This window comes from Rhinolophus sinicus, chromosome 4 (genome assembly GCF_057876585.1).
Source record: "Rhinolophus sinicus isolate RSI-liver-muscle chromosome 4, RSI-T2T, whole genome shotgun sequence".
Lineage (NCBI taxonomy): Eukaryota > Metazoa > Chordata > Mammalia > Chiroptera > Rhinolophidae > Rhinolophus > Rhinolophus sinicus.
Window position 1 is genome coordinate 97,377,754 of NC_142504.1, and position 16,083 is coordinate 97,393,836.

Below are 16,083 nucleotides of genomic sequence, written 5' to 3' on the forward strand. Positions count from 1 at the left end.
GATGGGTGGACGGATGGATGGATGGATGGATGGATGGATGGATGGATGGATGGTCCTTACCCCACTAACAGCCAGCACAGTTCCTGGTCCTCAATAAATAACTGGTGAATGGATGGAGGGAGGGATGGGTGGATGGATGGATGGAGGGATGGAGGGATAGAGGGATGGTTGGATGGATGGATGGGTGGATGGGTGGATGGGTGGATGGGTGGATGGATGAGTTTCCCAACCCCACACTCCAGGGATCAAAATGTGATCCTTTATACCTTCGAGGTGGTGAGAACACCACCTGGTGAGCTGGCCTGGACCACTTCAGTTAGCTCTGATTGTTAGGATGCAAATGTTTAACCTCCCCTGCCCAACCTGGACCCAAATGTCTTTTCTACAGAAGTCAGATCCTAAAAGAGATTATCATTGATACCTGCCTGATCTATTTCGAAAAGCAGAGATGTATAACTTGGGTGAGCTTAGCTGGAGGGCAGGCTGGGACCCTAGCAATGGGTGGTGGGCTTCATCAAAGCATCACTGCAACACCTGTGTCTGACAGTAGAGATTCTTAAAGCCGATTCTGTTTCTGTTACCATTGGCCCACATGCCTTCAGGGTGGTTGGGGAAGGGAAGTGATTTGGGTATTTGTCATAGGCATAGGTTTGTGGCCTGTAGCAGCCTTCAAAATAACATGGTAACTAAGACATAGCCTTCAATGTCAGGCTGCTAAAATCGACTTCTGCCTCTAAAACTTACTGCCTATGTGACTTGGACCTAATTGCTCTGTGCCTCACTTTCTTCATCTGTCAAATGGGAATAAAAATAGAGTGTGTGAAGATTAACTAAGATCATTTGAAGCCTTCCGTGTCTGGCTTCTTTCACTCAGCACAATGTTTTTGAGACACATCCATGTTATCGTACATGACAGTCATTCATTCCTTTTTATTGCTGAGTAGTACTCCCGTGTACGATTATATCACAAATTGTTTACCTTACCTCCTGTTGATAGACATTTGGATTATTTCTAATTGGGGCCTATTATTTATAAAACTGCTATAAACTTTCACATGTAGGCCTTGTGTGGACATAAGCTTTCCTTTCTCTGTGTCTTATGGTAAGTGTATGTTTAATTACATGAGAAATTGCCAAACTGTTTTCCAAAGAGGCTGGGTCATTTTTCTTTTCCACCAGCAATGTATGAGAGTTCTAGTTACTCCATATTCTTACCAACACTTGATATTATCAGTCTTTTTAATTTAGCCATCGATTGGGTTTGTTGTGGTAACTCATTATAGTTTTCATTTTCATTTCTACATGACTGCTTTTGGAAAAATTATCCACCTTAAAAGATAAGAAAACGACAGGTATTTGATGACCTGTGCCCAAATTCTGATGGGAATTCCCAAAGAAGATTTCAGTTATGCTAAATAACGCCCACATAGTGGGAACATACACATAGCCTTCCAACGAGCCGCACTGAAGAACTATGTCCATTTAAACCGTCATATTTTGGATTAATTTAAAAAAAAAAAAAACAGTCCTGTTACCTCATAGCGGACTCCTTGGCATGGTAACTAATAGCAGACTCTGGGGTCGGTCGGCTTCGGTTCATGCCACTCTTGGACCTCATTTTCCTCCCTTGTAAAGATTAAAGGAGTTAATCCATGTAAAACAGAAAATGCCTGGCACACAGTCAATGATTAAGAAAAGTTAGTTTTCATTGTATTTCTTTGGCATTTTTTTCTCTTTGCCATGAATACTCTGTGTGTCATTTTGCTCTTAGCAATTCTAAACTTCCCAGCCTATTCTGACCCTAGTGCTTCATGGAATTTGAGCAGTGATTTTGCAGCAATTCAATCTAATGGATTAGGTACTCTGGTCCTGTCACAGAATGGAGGGATGTCTGAACCTTCGACTGAACAGAGATAGGGTAAGAAGGATATTGAGAGAGAGGGGAGGGGCAATTGCTTCCTGTTTCTAAGGACCTGAAACCAAAAAGGGGACTAACATGAAGAGAGTACATTGAGTACTTACAACATGTAGGGAGACACTACCATTTATCCTCCAAATCAGAACACCTTTGAAATTGAAACAGGCCCTATTAAGACAGCAGGTGTAAATCAAGATTGTCCCAGATAAACCAGAATGGGTAATCTCCCTAAAAATGTGCCAGGCATTGTGCTAGGTTCTTAAAATATTTTAATTACTGAACTGACCACATGGACGTAAGAGTAAATATCATTAATTCTTATTTTGCACCTGAGAAAATTAGGTGCGTGAGAGGTTAATTAACTTGCCCCTCAAATCACACCACAGTTGGTGAGCAGGGGAGCTGGGATTCAAACGCAGAGCTCTTATTCTGAGGCTCTCCCAGTCGCCTCTGACCTTTCTGCTGTCAAGCCCTCAGGACTTCTCCCCGGGTGAATCTCCTTCGTGCCTCTGCTTCTCTTTCCTTTAAAAAAATTAATAAAAAATTCCAGGCATACAAAGTGTTATAGAGATCATGAAGGCCCATCTATCACCACCCTGCTTGAGAAATCAAACACGATAAATCCACTGGCAGTTCTCTGTGTATCACTTTCCAGTGCCATTTGCCTCCTTTCCCCAGAGAACCAGGAACTGTCCTTAACTTGGCTTCATAATTTCTATAAAAAGCTCGATACTATTAAGGCATGTGTGGATGTGCCCACAGAGGGCACAGAGTCCGGTTTTGCAGGCTTTTAAACGCGTATCAATGGTGATACGGGGCGCCTCGTCTCCTGCGACTCTCTTCCCTCATTCAACAGCATGAAGCGCCAAGCTTGCCCATGGTTGGTGCTGTGTAGTATTCTGTCCCATGAATGAATACACAACATTGCATTAATTTGTTCCCGCCCATTAGAACTGCTAGAATAGTTCTGATCATTCACGGTTACAAGCAGTGCTTCTGTGAAGCTTCTTGTACGTTTGCCCTCACGCACATTCGGCAATAGGGTCTGTAGAATTTAGACCTAGAGTGAGGTTGTTGGGTGTAAGTATCTGCGTATCTTCAGCTTTCCTCAGTATTGCCAGATTGCGCTCCAGTGTGGCTTTGGCTATTTACCCTCTCAGTCGTGGAGTGCATGAGTCAGGATGGCTTCATATCCTCCCCAAACATTAGTGTGATCACACGTCTTTCTTTTTGTAATAATACCATGAATAAATGTCAAATAATATTATACTGTGGTTCTGCTTTGCATTTCCAGCATTTCTGAGTGGTCTGATGACTAGAGAAACTGGCCTTCTTTTCATAGGTTTCCTGGCTGTTTGGGTTTCCTTCTCTATGTAGGAGCCGTACTTTCCTTTCTTCTCACTCCTCCTCGGTCCCCCAGTCTTGAGAAGGCAGCCTTTGCAAGAGAACGTCGTTTTTCTTTCTCACCGTCCTGCTGCAAGAGTCAAGTCTCCTGTGGCTTAAGGGTTGTGCTGCCAATTGCTCTGGAGAAAGTGCCAAGAGACAATATAAATAACAGAGGGATGTTATGAATGTCCCACAATCTGACAGAATTTTTACTTTCAAAATCTGCACTTCTAGAGAAGGGTTCTCATCCTGAGGTCTTTGGACCAGGACCGTGGATTTATTCTTATGAGGTTCTGAAGTTTTCAGGAGAAAAATTTTAATTCACGTTTTCCTTTTGGTCAAGTTAAAGGGGAAGAAGCCAGGTGGGGCAGTGAGAGTGCTCACCAGAAGGAAAAGGGGAAGCGCTTCCCTTAGCCTTTTCTTTATACTCAAACTGGTCACGAGGCCGCTCCTCACTGGCAAGAAAGCTAGAAAAGCAAATAGCTGGCATCTTTAACCTCTGTGGAGGAAGGCAAGTTCTGCCAGCTTGAAAGAAAGAGAATGGCTTCTGGGTAAGTCAATTATGCATTTATGCTGAGTTCAAGTTACGTGCTATCAACACATACTGTAAAACTGATAGTGTCATAGTGTAATAAGTAGAGAAAACTGAAAGACATCCAGCCATCATCTGGACATGTTGTCACCAGCAAGCCCAACTCAAAACATTGGGCATACGTTCGGTGAAGCAGCATCTCTTTTTTCTCTGTCCTCTCCACCCCCAAACACCCACAGACCTACCCTTTGTAGCATAGGAGACCCTGGTATGCTTATGTGGTGCAAGTCTGTGCCTCAGTTACTTTAAAGAAACACACTGTTTCTGCTTCCTTCCTCCTGTCTTTCCTGAGTATCCTCAACTCAATTGCCAGGCCTCTCTGTCTGGGTTCAAACCTGGCTCTTACCTGGCTTTCAGTTGCTGTTAAGGTATTTCCTCCTGAGGATTTCACATATGACCTGTCCCAGAGAGAATGAATTTCATTACAAGATAGGATTGCACAGGAGAAAGAGCATAAACTTTAGAGTCAGGCAAAATGTGTTAAAATCCTGGCTCCAATATTATAGACATCAATACAATAATAAAATGTTAAGAGTAGCTTAATGGCAATAAATTCAACAACTTAAATGAAATGGGCAAATTGTTTGAAAGACACACGTGACAAATATTGACCAAGAATAAATAGAACATCTAAAAAGTCCTATATTTATTAAAGAGATTGGATTGGTAATAATAATAACAGTAATAATAAGTTTCTCACAAAAAATATTAGGAAGAAATAATACCAATCCTCCAAAAACTCATTCAGATAATAAGGAGAAAAAATTGCTTCCCAAATCATTTTATGAGGACAGCATTACCTTGACACCAAAACCAGACATTACAAGAGAACTGTAGGCTATCCCGCATAAATATAGTCATAAAAATCCTTAACAAATTATTAATAAATTGGATGCAACAACTTAAAGAAAGGGTAATACACTATGGCCAGTGGGATTTATACTAGAAATGTAAGGCTGGTTTAACATTCGAAAATCAGTTAGTATAGTTTATCATATTAACAGCATAAAAAAAGAAATGTCATATGCTTATCTAAACAGATACAGAAAATACTTTTGACGAAATTCAATACCAATTCATGATAAAAAACGACCAACTCCCCACAAACTAGAAATAAAAAATTCCTTAATCTGCTAAAGAGTACCTATGAAAAATTTATAGTTAACATCATCATTAATAGTGAAATATTGAATACTTTTCTCCTATTAATAATAATATTGGAAATATTGCAAGTACATCCATTTTCATCACCTCTATTTAACATTGTATTGGGGTTCTTAGCTAGTGGAATAAAGTAAGAAAAAGAAGTAAAAGGTTTATAGATTACAAAAAAAATAAGTAAAAGTATCTTTATTTGCAGAGAACATAGCCAGGTACTTAGAAAATCCTAAGAAAACTATGAAAAAAACTACATATTTCCACCTGAAAACCTGTATACAGTGTTCAAAATAGCTATTTTCATAATTGCCCCAAATTGGGAAAAATGTAAATGTCCACCAACAGGATGGATAAACAAATATTCAACAATAAAAAGAACGACCAAGTGATACATGCAAAAACATGAATAAAATTTTTAAAACATGCTGATTGAAAAAAGCCAGATACAAAAGGGTATATAGAGAATGGTTCACTTTTGCAAAATGATAAGAAAAATCTAACTAACGGTGAAAAATGCAGATTAGTGTTTGCCTGGAAATGGAGTGGGAATTGATTGGAAGGTAACCTTATAGAGTCATGGAAATGTTCCGTATCTTGATTATGATAGTATTTATGTGGCTCTACACATTGGTCAAAACTCATCACACAGACACTTAAAATGTGTGCATTTTATTGTTTCCAAATTATACCTCAGTAAAGTTCATTTCTGAAAATATTCTACCCTCATAATTTACAGAGTGGTTTAGGCCAGCTTATTTCTCTCTTGGAGCCTCCATTTCATTTCATAAAATGGCAATGATATTTACCTTGCAGATTTGCTTTGCAGATGACCATGTAAGTATTATGGTCATCTAATACGGTACTTGGGACAGAGTGAATGAACATGAATAAAAACTAACTTAATGTTCATGTTATACCTGAAGACTCAAAGAGATGAATCTGTAATGGCAGAATTTCAGATACGATAAAAAGTGTGGACGATACTTTAAGGCAGATACTCTTAGTGCTCCTCAAAATGACCATCTCTCCTTATTCCGCCAAGCTAACCCTAGGTCTGGAATTTAAATTATATGATCTTATATTTTAAAGCAACTTTATTTCACTTGACTCACAAAGCCATTTTGGAAGTAGATAGATCATGAACCACATGACTCTTTAGAGTGAAGAGAAGTAAAGGGACGTGCCCAAGGTCACACAGCTCAACCAAGCCTAAAACCCCATGACTGAGAGGAGCCTAATACATTGTTCAGAGAAGGTCAGGAGGATAACAGGGAGAGGACTTCCCATTTTTGCAGAACATCAGAGCAATCATGCTGTTTGAAACACTTTACTTTGGAGATGAAATGTCATGCCCAAGGTCAGAGAGAAAATGAGTGGCAGAATGAGACATCTCCTGAATCTCAGCCTGGGATGCTCTTCCTGCGTTCCCTGCCTCCCGCTCTTCCTTGGAATGGTAATGGACCTGGTATTTGCTTTTGACGGCGGCCAACAGGGCTTCGCAGCGCACAATGCCCTCCTTTTGTGTCTTTTTCCCTTGTCTTTTCTGGCAGTGTGATCCTCTGTCTCCCCTGCGTACTCCTGCAGGATAAACAGCTAGGGATGATGAAGGTCAGTGGCCTGTCGCCCAGCTGTTCTGGCCAGGGAGGATGCCCCACGCCTGGCTGCCAGGGAGCGGGAGGGGAGGAGTAATTAATTTCTATGCATCTCATTGCCAGGATCACTTACTGATCCAAGGAGGCAGATTAGAGATGTCACCCTATAAATTGAGTCAGAGCCTTCACCTCGGTGCTCGGCTGGCAATTTTACGCAGTGCCTGACACAGTAACAAACACAGGGTACAAAAAGGCAGCCACTCCCCTGGGTGATGGACGGGGGGAATTGGCCCAATAAATTGTTCCCTGTAAAAAGCCATGTTTCCCTCATTAAAAGGCAGTGAATTCTCTATTGCTTTTCATTAGCTCTGGCCTTGCTAGACATGAGGTGTAATTGACAGTGTGGTTACGGGAGGTGGCCCCCGAGGTGAGAAAGACAAAGAAGCTGAAAAGAGATTCTTATTTATTAAGGTGGAGGTGACAGGCGGATGCTGAGTAAGTTTTGGACGGGGGGCTGAGAGGTGGGAGAGTTGTGGATCCCCTGAGGGTTGTTCCAAGGGCATTACAGCCAGGAGAGTAAAGAGCAGGACAGACTCAGGGGAGAAGACAGAGCACTGGGCGGTGGAGGTCGCTCGTGGTTGTCACCTCCACCCAGCCTGGGGCAGTCGTGAGTGCTGGACTGACATCAAAAGACGTGGCGTCTGGTCCTGGATTTATCACTGACTAGATCACTGAACAATCTTAGAAACGTTGTGACATCTTTCTGGGTTTCAGTTTCTCCATCTGAAAAATGAGGATGGGATCAAGTGAGAGTTCTCCTCTATGAAAACACTTGGGAGAGGTTTACAACGTTACAGACACACTGCCACTTCCTATAACCCGTTTTCTTTTTGTAGTATAAGCATGGACCTAAGAATTCTTTTTTAATTCCATGGGTTATAATTCATTCCTTTCACGATTCATTGCCATGTTCACATTGGCCCAGATTTGGCCACTAGGGAGCTTTCAAGCCGGCTCCTGTGTTTTCTCACCTGTCTCCTTCATTCTGAGAGCCTTCCTTACCTTCCAACACAACCAGATGCTCCAGGCTGATCTTACGCCTCTTACTCTTTCCATACCCTGGCCCAGGTTCCCTTTAGCGGGCGGAAAAGCAAACCAAATAGGAATTATTCCCCCACATTGAAAAGTGAGGTGCAGACCACCTATGCTGTACTTAGCCCCACACACTTCAAGGATGTTTCAGGGCTGAAGTCAAAGTGATGAAGGACTTTTTTTTTTTTTTTTTTTTTGCAGAGAGCGAGATGTGGGTGCTCTGAGTCCCACATCTCATGGGAGAGGCAGGAGATGGCCACCACTTCACCTCAAGTCTAATAAGAGGGTTTTCAAGGGGGATACATGGAGAATGCGCTGTTTCCTCTGGGGCCAGGGTAGGGGGCAGGGGGAGACACAGAAGGAGCTGACTATAACTCACTGACTTCCAGCCCCCACCCATCCAGGCTGCCAGAGCAACCTGGGCTATGGGAGGGAAAGAGATGTGGAGTACTGGAACATTCTTTTACTGGACATTTTAATTACTAATATGAGATTATTCTTCTGACAGGACAGGAACTGAAGACCACGTATTATTATCTGAGAGCCAGCAGATCAGCTCTGGGCCCCCAAGAGTTCACACAGTAGAGTCTCAAATCCCAAGGAGCAGGTTTATACCTGTAATGGGGTGAAGGTGGAGTAGAGAATATAATTAGTTCCTAATGGTACCCTAGTGAATTAGTTTGCTGGGCAGCTGTAACAAGTACCACAGACTGCGTGGCTTACAACAACAGAAAGGTATTATCTCACAGTTCTGGAGGCTACAAGTCCAAAATCAAGGTGTAGGCAAGGCCTGCTGCCTCTGAAGACACTAGGGAGGGACATGTTTCAGGCCTCCCTCCTGCCTTCCGGTAGCCACAGGAATTCCTTGGCTTGTAAATGGCCATCCTCTTCCTGTATCTCTTCACACTGTCTTCCCACTGTGTGTGTCTGTTTCTGTGTCCAAATTTGTCCTTTTCATAAGGATACCAATCATTTTGGATTAGGGGCCACCCTAAGGACCTCGTTTTAATTTAATCATCTGCAAAGACCCTATTTCCAAGTGAGGTCACATTCACTAGCTAGGACTTCAACATCTTTTTAGGGGATACAATTCAACTCAACAATTCGTATTCCTGCTTGTTTGGCAAATCCTTCCTTCCCGAGTACCTACTATGTGTCAGATACTGTGCTGGGCACTGGGAATCCTAGTGTGTGACCTGGAAAGACCCATGGTTGTGAGGAACCCAGGTGAGCAGTGACGGCACTGGCACAGCAGACGTCTCCTGCACCTGGGAGGGGATATCTCTTTGGAGGAAGTGACTCTTGAGTTGAATCTTGACTTTCAAGCTGGCAGTAGCTTGTCAGAGACTTGGGGTGGGTAGGCCAAGCTGGGGGAGGGTTAGGGTAACCGACTGTCCTGCTTTGCCCAGGACCAAAAGGGACCCTGGGATATGGGACTTTCAGTGCTACAATTGGGAAAGTCCCAGGCAAACCAGGGAGAGTTGGTCACCCTAGACAGGGAAGACATGTGACTTCAATACGCAGAGGCCGTTGATCAGACAGAGTAAAACCAAAGATGAGATACAGTAAAGATCTTGCAAAGACTCTGCACGGTTATAGAGTAGAGAGAACCCTGTTGGCTGGAGTGTCTTGGGGAGACTTCCAGGGGGCGGTGGAGCTTAAGTTGGGCCTCTGAGGATGGGAGGACTGGACATGGGGGAGAGCACTCTTCAAGGAGAAGGCGCAGAAGGAGCCATATGCACAGCAGAGTCACACATCTGTAGGGGCTTCAGATGAAAAAGGAGGTGCAGTTACCCGGAGTTTAGAACTTTGTGGAAGAAAGACAGACTCATGCCCATGTGCAGAGACGCTCTTAGGAAGGCAGCTCATTAAGCAGGCCAGCCAGCAGGGTCCCCAGGAAGCCAGTCATCCACAGGAAAATGCTGCAAATAGCTCATCACTGGGGAGAATGGTCCAAACTCTCCCAGACTCCCCCTGCGGAAAGCTCTGCTCGGCTCCTGTAGAATCCCAGGAGCCAGGTTCCCGGATTCTGATGTGGCTGGGCTCCCAAGGGCTGAGAATCCCTCGGCGGCTGAAGAAGGCCGGTTTCTTCCCTTCCTCCCCATTGCCTTCGTTCATCCTTCCTTCCTTCCATCCATCCAATAGTTACTAAGTGCCCGTTTCATTCCAGGCCGGGTACTGGCGGCCAGGAGCACAACAGTGAGTCCAAAGAGAAAAGGCCTCGACACCCATGGAAGGCACAGTTCAGAGGAAGGAGACAGATATTACATTAACTAATGACATCACAACTAGGAGCAGTGCCATGAAAACGCGAGCCAAGGGCCTCAGGAGAGTGTAATGACTGGGCTAAGGTTTGATCTGGGAAGCCTGGAGCAGGGCCTGGTCTGCCTGTTCACCAGGCGCCCCAGCATGGCACAGAGGACGCGCTCAGTCAACGGAAAGGACTGAAGGATGAAACTGGTGAGGAGTTAGGAGAAGGTGCCGGGTCGTAAAATTCCCAGTTTTGCCTATTCAGGAAAATAAAAATTTTATCAGGCACAACCTGAGGACTTTTGAAACAGGATACCCCATAATTCACCAGATTTTTTCCTAATAAATTTGACCTGCTCCCCTCTGGCTACCCAGATAATTGGAGGAACCTAAGAAATGGGATCAAAGGCCGTTTCCCCATAGAAAAGAGCACGGTTCTCTCCACCAACATTCCTCCCTGAGATGTTCCTTCTCCTCCTCTCCCTCCTCTCCCTCCTCCTCGGGGAAGCTCAAGGAGGACCCGCTCAGATGCTGGCACTCCATGCCTTGTTGTCCTCAGAAGAAATACTGGCAAAATGGGAGCCCTAAAATTAAATAGCATGGAGTGTCCAATAATGAATTTGATTTTACACCCATTGTTTATTTAATACAACTTTAAAACTACATTAAGAAGGCAGAACTGCGCAGCGTAGCATGAAAATGAGCTGGAAGCTTTCCAAGTGGAGGCCAGGAATTAGCAAATTGGTCAGATGTGCAGGATGGTGCCAAGTAAGATGCAATCAAGAAGCCACACTTCTGATGCTACATCCGCAAGGATACTACCCCGAAGCATTCGGTTTCCTGATGCTTGGACTACAGAACAGTCTGGGGCCACCTAACCAGCCAGAGTGCAGTGCACTCAGCTATAGATCTCCACGGAGGCGGCTGGGCATCCCCACGCCACAGGCAGGGGGTAGCATCTGTGCTGCTCCCTCCATGATGGTTATATGACGTGTCAACTTGACTGGGCCACGGGTGCCCAGATGCCTGGTTAAACATTGTTGTGGGTGTGTCTGTCAGAGAGCTTCCAGTAGAGATTAGCATTTGAATCAGAACTGAGTGAAGTGGACTGCCCTCCCTGATATGGGTGAGCCTCATCCACTCCCTCCCTCGGTCCCTCAAGGGCCCGAACAAAAATGTAGAGGAAGGATGGATTCAGTCTGGCTCTGTCTGAGAGGCTCAGTCAGACTCAGACTGGAGTCTACACCTCCAGCTGTCTGGCTTTCAAGCCTTTGAACTTAACCACTGGCTTTCCTGGGTCTCCAGTTTGCAGAAGGCGGATGGTGGGACCATAATTGCATGAGACAATTCCTTATAATAAATCTTTCTATTAGTTCTGTTTCTCTGGAGAAGTCTGACAAACACCCCCCCCCCCCGTCCAGATGCCATTTGCTCCAGATTACTTGCTGCTATCTGGAAGGAGGACCTTAAAAGTCCCTCTGGGCCTGGTTTCTGCTCCTCCAAAGGTAAATTGGGAACTCTGGGCACGAGGCAGAGACGGCTCAGTTAGCAAGGGCTTGGTGCCTGTGTCCAAGCGCCTGCACCCTCATGCCTGTACCCAGCCTATTGTCTGCCGCTTGCCTACCCATTTGGTTTCTGTGGCTTCCCTGGGTTTGACCATCCTCTGAGTTTCCTGACCACCTTCTCACCTGAACCTTAACACAGCGCTTGCTTCCAGGACTTCCTAAGAACCTAACCGTAGACCCAGCTCTTCATTCTGTCTTATCCAGTCCCCTTCTGATGGCCAATCACCATCTATGACCCTTCAACACTTGATGCTTCCTGGCCCCTTGGACATGTAGGTTTAGTACCTGGTGTGGTGCCTGGAATCTGAGGCACTGCCCACTCACCTGGGTCAAAGCTCTTAGCACCACCCTGGCCACCAGCATCAGCTTCTCCTAGGCCCCACCTCACCCCCATCCTGACTTCATATTCCGAGCTTTTGGCCTTCCCCTATCTCATTCTTTCCTGGCTTCTCATCTGCTTTCACAACCTGCTGCCCCTTTGCTCAGGGTCTTCCCGAGCAAGCACGTCCCTTTGATCCTTTAGCTGGGCCACTTGACGACACTCCTCCCTTCACTGCTTAAGCCCTCGGTCCTCAGTCAGAAATGCATTAACTAAGGAGTCCCTGGCCCAGATTGGCCTGACTCTGGGTCCCCTATGACCCTGTGGTTGAACCACACCTTCTTCCAGAGGTTGTGTCCCACTCAGTGCCCCATTTCTGGTAACTGGGCCCCTTCTTGTTCTTCCCAGTCTCTGTCCTGATAACTAGCCAGAACCTTAGCTTTTCTAGTCCTTGGGCCCTGCCTTACTCCTATCAGCCCCACTCTGGGGCTAAGCAAAGTCCTGCCATGGGCCAACAGAGCTTCCAGCCAATGCCTGCTGCAGCATCTCCTATTGCTCAACTCCCAGGAAGCCAGATCCAACATACCAACCCCTCCCGGGGGCAGCCCTGGTGCAGGCTGGCTTTCAGTATGTGCTCTCAACATTGCCTTCTTCCCATTGGCTGCAACAGATGTCAATCCCTGACCCCAGTCCCTCCTCAGAGGGGTGTATGCTTCAATGTCCCCAGGCTCCACCCAGTCTAGACTATCATGTGGACAGTAATAGTCAAAGTCTTTTCTAATGACTAATTTTTACACTATAAATTAATAAGGCCATAGTTTTGAACTAAACTGGTAGAAAATGTCAGAGTAAATACTTGGTTAATTGATTTTTCCACCTGTATTACAATTAGAGAACATTAGAAGGCCACACGTTATCAAAGGCCAGTTGATATGTTAAGGACTCTAATTGCAAAAGAGTTAGGAGAAGGAAGGGAGGAGTCAGTGAGGGCTTTGAATCAGACAGAGGTGGTTTCAGAGCTCCTTCAGGGCTTCACTTGTACTTGCTGTGCAATCAGAGACAGGGCGCTTAGTCTATATTTTTTCACACCTAAACTAGGACTAACATTATTGACCCCTACAAGGAGGTAAAACTAAAAGAATTTTCACACAAATTTATTTATTAATTCATCAATCATTTAAACATGTATTGAGTACTTTCTATGTCTCGGGCAAGGTATTAGGTACTAGAGATATAAAGATGAATAAGACACAGTTGCTGAAAAAACTCACAATTTAGAGGGGGCGATAGACACTTAAATAGAGAGTTATTTGTGTCCACTGTGATGATAAAGATATGCAAACGGTACTACAGGAGCAATAGGAGTGGGAGAACGGGAGAGTGGGGAACAGAGATGAGACAGGAAGGCTTTCCAGAGATGAGGGTCATGAGCCAAAAGAATAACTGTGGCTTAGTTCAGACAAATGGGGGTAGAAGAGCTTTCCAGCGAGAAGGAGCAGCATGAAGCAAGTCACATGGTAGAGGAACCATGTGGGGAGTGTGTGTGTTTGTGTGTGTGCGCGCGCGTGTTCAGGGACATAGGAGAATTAGAAACCGATTAGGGTTCTTAGAGCACAAGTTTCAAGGTAGAAAATAAGGCGAGATGAGCCCAGAGATCTGTAGAAGCCTAAACACCATATTAAGAAGCTAGGGATTTACTTACCCACTGGAAATGGGAAATCACTCGATATTTTCAGCAGAGAAATGATATGGTCCGCTTTGGTGTTAGAAAGCTCACGAGGCCCAGAGGGTAGAGGACGAGGTTAAAAAGAGCAAGGCTAGAAGCAGGAAGATTCATGAAGTGAAGAGGGAAGAAGAGCACGAGGGTTTAGTTCACAGGGATCCAAATGAGGGGTCATGAGTTCTTGAAGTAGGTAATAAGGTTCTGAGGGCCTGGTTTTAGGTCAGACGATAAAATGGAAACACAAAAGGATGGAAGAGACAGAGAAGAACACAGGAGCCACTTGGGACTCAGTGACAAAATTAACTTCACTGGAACGAGAGTACCAGAGCAGAGAATAATCTCCAACACAGCAAGAGAACAAAGGGAACTATTACCATCAAAGAGCAAGAGTAAAACTTAACAGCTGACTCAGAGCCAACTTCGCGACAGAAATCACAGAAGCCAGAATGATATATTCAAAGTCCTAAAGAAAACAACTGCCAACATAAAATTCCTACCATGACTATCCTTCAAATATGGAAAGGTTTTCTGCTTCCTGGTGGGATGCAGTAGCTAGAGGCAGACCAGCATTCCTGCCAGGAACAAGTAGATTGGCCAGATAGATAGAGAAATCATTCATTCGAAGGCATTGGAGATCTGCTGAGAAAACGAGAATTGGGGGGGGGGGCTAAGCTTCTGGATAGGAAGGAATTTTAGAGCGGTGAGCTGACTTCTGCAGCCAGCAGAGTCTGAGAATGGGGCTTTGCACCAATGAAAGGCTGCTGGTAGGGACCAGAGATACCAGCGGAGCTTTGGGCGGAAATTTGGGGGCTCCTGATCTCATCACCTGTCTTTCTCTCAGGTCAACACCCCTAACCAAAGCTCCCTGTTACAATGGTGCTGCAAGACAGATGGGGTGTGGCCTTGGCTCCCTCACTCTTGTCCTGCACCCTGTCAGACGCTGCAGCCCAGGTAAGATGGGGCTGGACCCTGTCCTGTGGCTTTCCCTGGAGCTCAGGTGGGTGGCATTAGTCTTGAAAAGCCTTAGAAGTAACAGAGCTCTTCTGGGTGAATGAGACAGTGAAAGTCAGTGTCAGGGTTGGGAGCACAAGAGAAGAGTTGAGTGCAGAAATGGGTCATGCCTTGGCCAGGTCTTGGAGTCCATGAAGGGAAATCCAGAGATCTGAAACCCTGTCTCACGCCCAGAGCACAACTCATGGCTTCTCTCATAGGCATGAGAGTTTCCACTCTGCTTTTTTGCTTGTGATTCTGCCCTTTCTGCCTGGGATATCCTTCCAGAACACTCCACCCACCTCTAGCTACGCATCATTTCTCTTACAAGCCCTATCACAGGGCCACCTACATCCCCCAGAGAGTACTCTCTCCTCAGCACCACTTAACAATGGTCATAAGCTCCCTGGTATAGCTAGCTGGTACTCAAACCCTCCATGGACAGCTCCCAACTACTCTACTAGACTGTAAGCTCCTGGAGGGCAAGGGCCAGCCCAGCTTAAGTCTCTGCACAGAACACATGACACATGATGCTTTGAGTGGCAAGAGCAATAGTAACCAGAGTATACTTCAGATGCAAAGTATCTCGGCCCCCAAGGTCAGAGCAAACCTAGATCCTTAGTTCTTGAAGGCACAGGCCTTGTCTTCTCTTTCATCTCCCTGCTTCCGACTTCCTCACTCCCGAGAGCCTGCTAACAGAAAGTAAATGCTGAATGAACGAATGAATGAAGGAAGGTACATTTTCCAGGTATCTTTATAACTGACCTGTTTAGGGCTTTTTGTTTCTCCTGCTTTTTCTTTCTTTCTTTTTTTTTAACACCAGCCTCAGAGAAGATCTGGACTTGATCTTTTGGGTTGTGGATTGCTTTCAGAATCTCATGAACTGTATAAACCCTCGCTTTGAAAACAGACCTCCCGATATACCAAAACGCTTGCACACAATTTGTGAAGGTTTATAGACTACTCCCTTCCCCAAATTATATCACCCATGCAGTGACTCTTAATAATTTATGTCTTATGCAGTGGTGTGGGGATTATCACCAAGGATTGGCTCCTATCCATGAGGGCACCTGAGCCCACAGACACTCCCCTCCAAGGAGCATTCAGAGGGATATGATCATTTCCAGCCCATTCAGGTGATTTAAGAATTGACCATACATTTATCATTTTGGACGAGTCACTGGAACTCAGGTTGCAAATTGCAAAATTGAAAAATAATTCGACAGTCAAGAAATTTCCACTTGATTCTATGATGATTAATTCAAGTCACTAAGATCAATGCCATATCTTTTGTCCCCATAGAGAAATCCCAACATTGGGCTCATCCCCTCTCCAGCCTTAGGATCTCTGTGGCCCAGGACCTGGCAGAGCCACCTCCTTCTTGTGAGGGTGGCTGAATAATGGCCCCCAAGACATCCAGGTCCTAAACCCTGGAGCCTATGAATGTTACCTGACTTGGCAAAATGGACTTTGCAGAAGTGGTTGAGGGTGATTACCT

The 16,083-nt window shown here is 45.1% G+C and overlaps 1 long non-coding RNA gene across 1 annotated transcript in view; it reads right to left on the bottom strand.

The window, feature by feature from the left end:
- Nucleotides 1-1,252: 1,252 nt before the first annotated feature.
- The window catches only part of LOC148758422 (uncharacterized), a 36,668-nt gene continuing 21,837 nt past the window's right edge, over nt 1,253-16,083 (bottom strand). Inside the window, exons 2-3 of the long non-coding RNA XR_016020991.1 lie at nt 4,243-4,294; nt 1,253-3,441 (exon numbers count right to left, since the gene is read on the bottom strand). This is a non-coding gene — a long non-coding RNA (uncharacterized LOC148758422). The remainder of the gene's footprint in view (nt 3,442-4,242; nt 4,295-16,083) is intronic.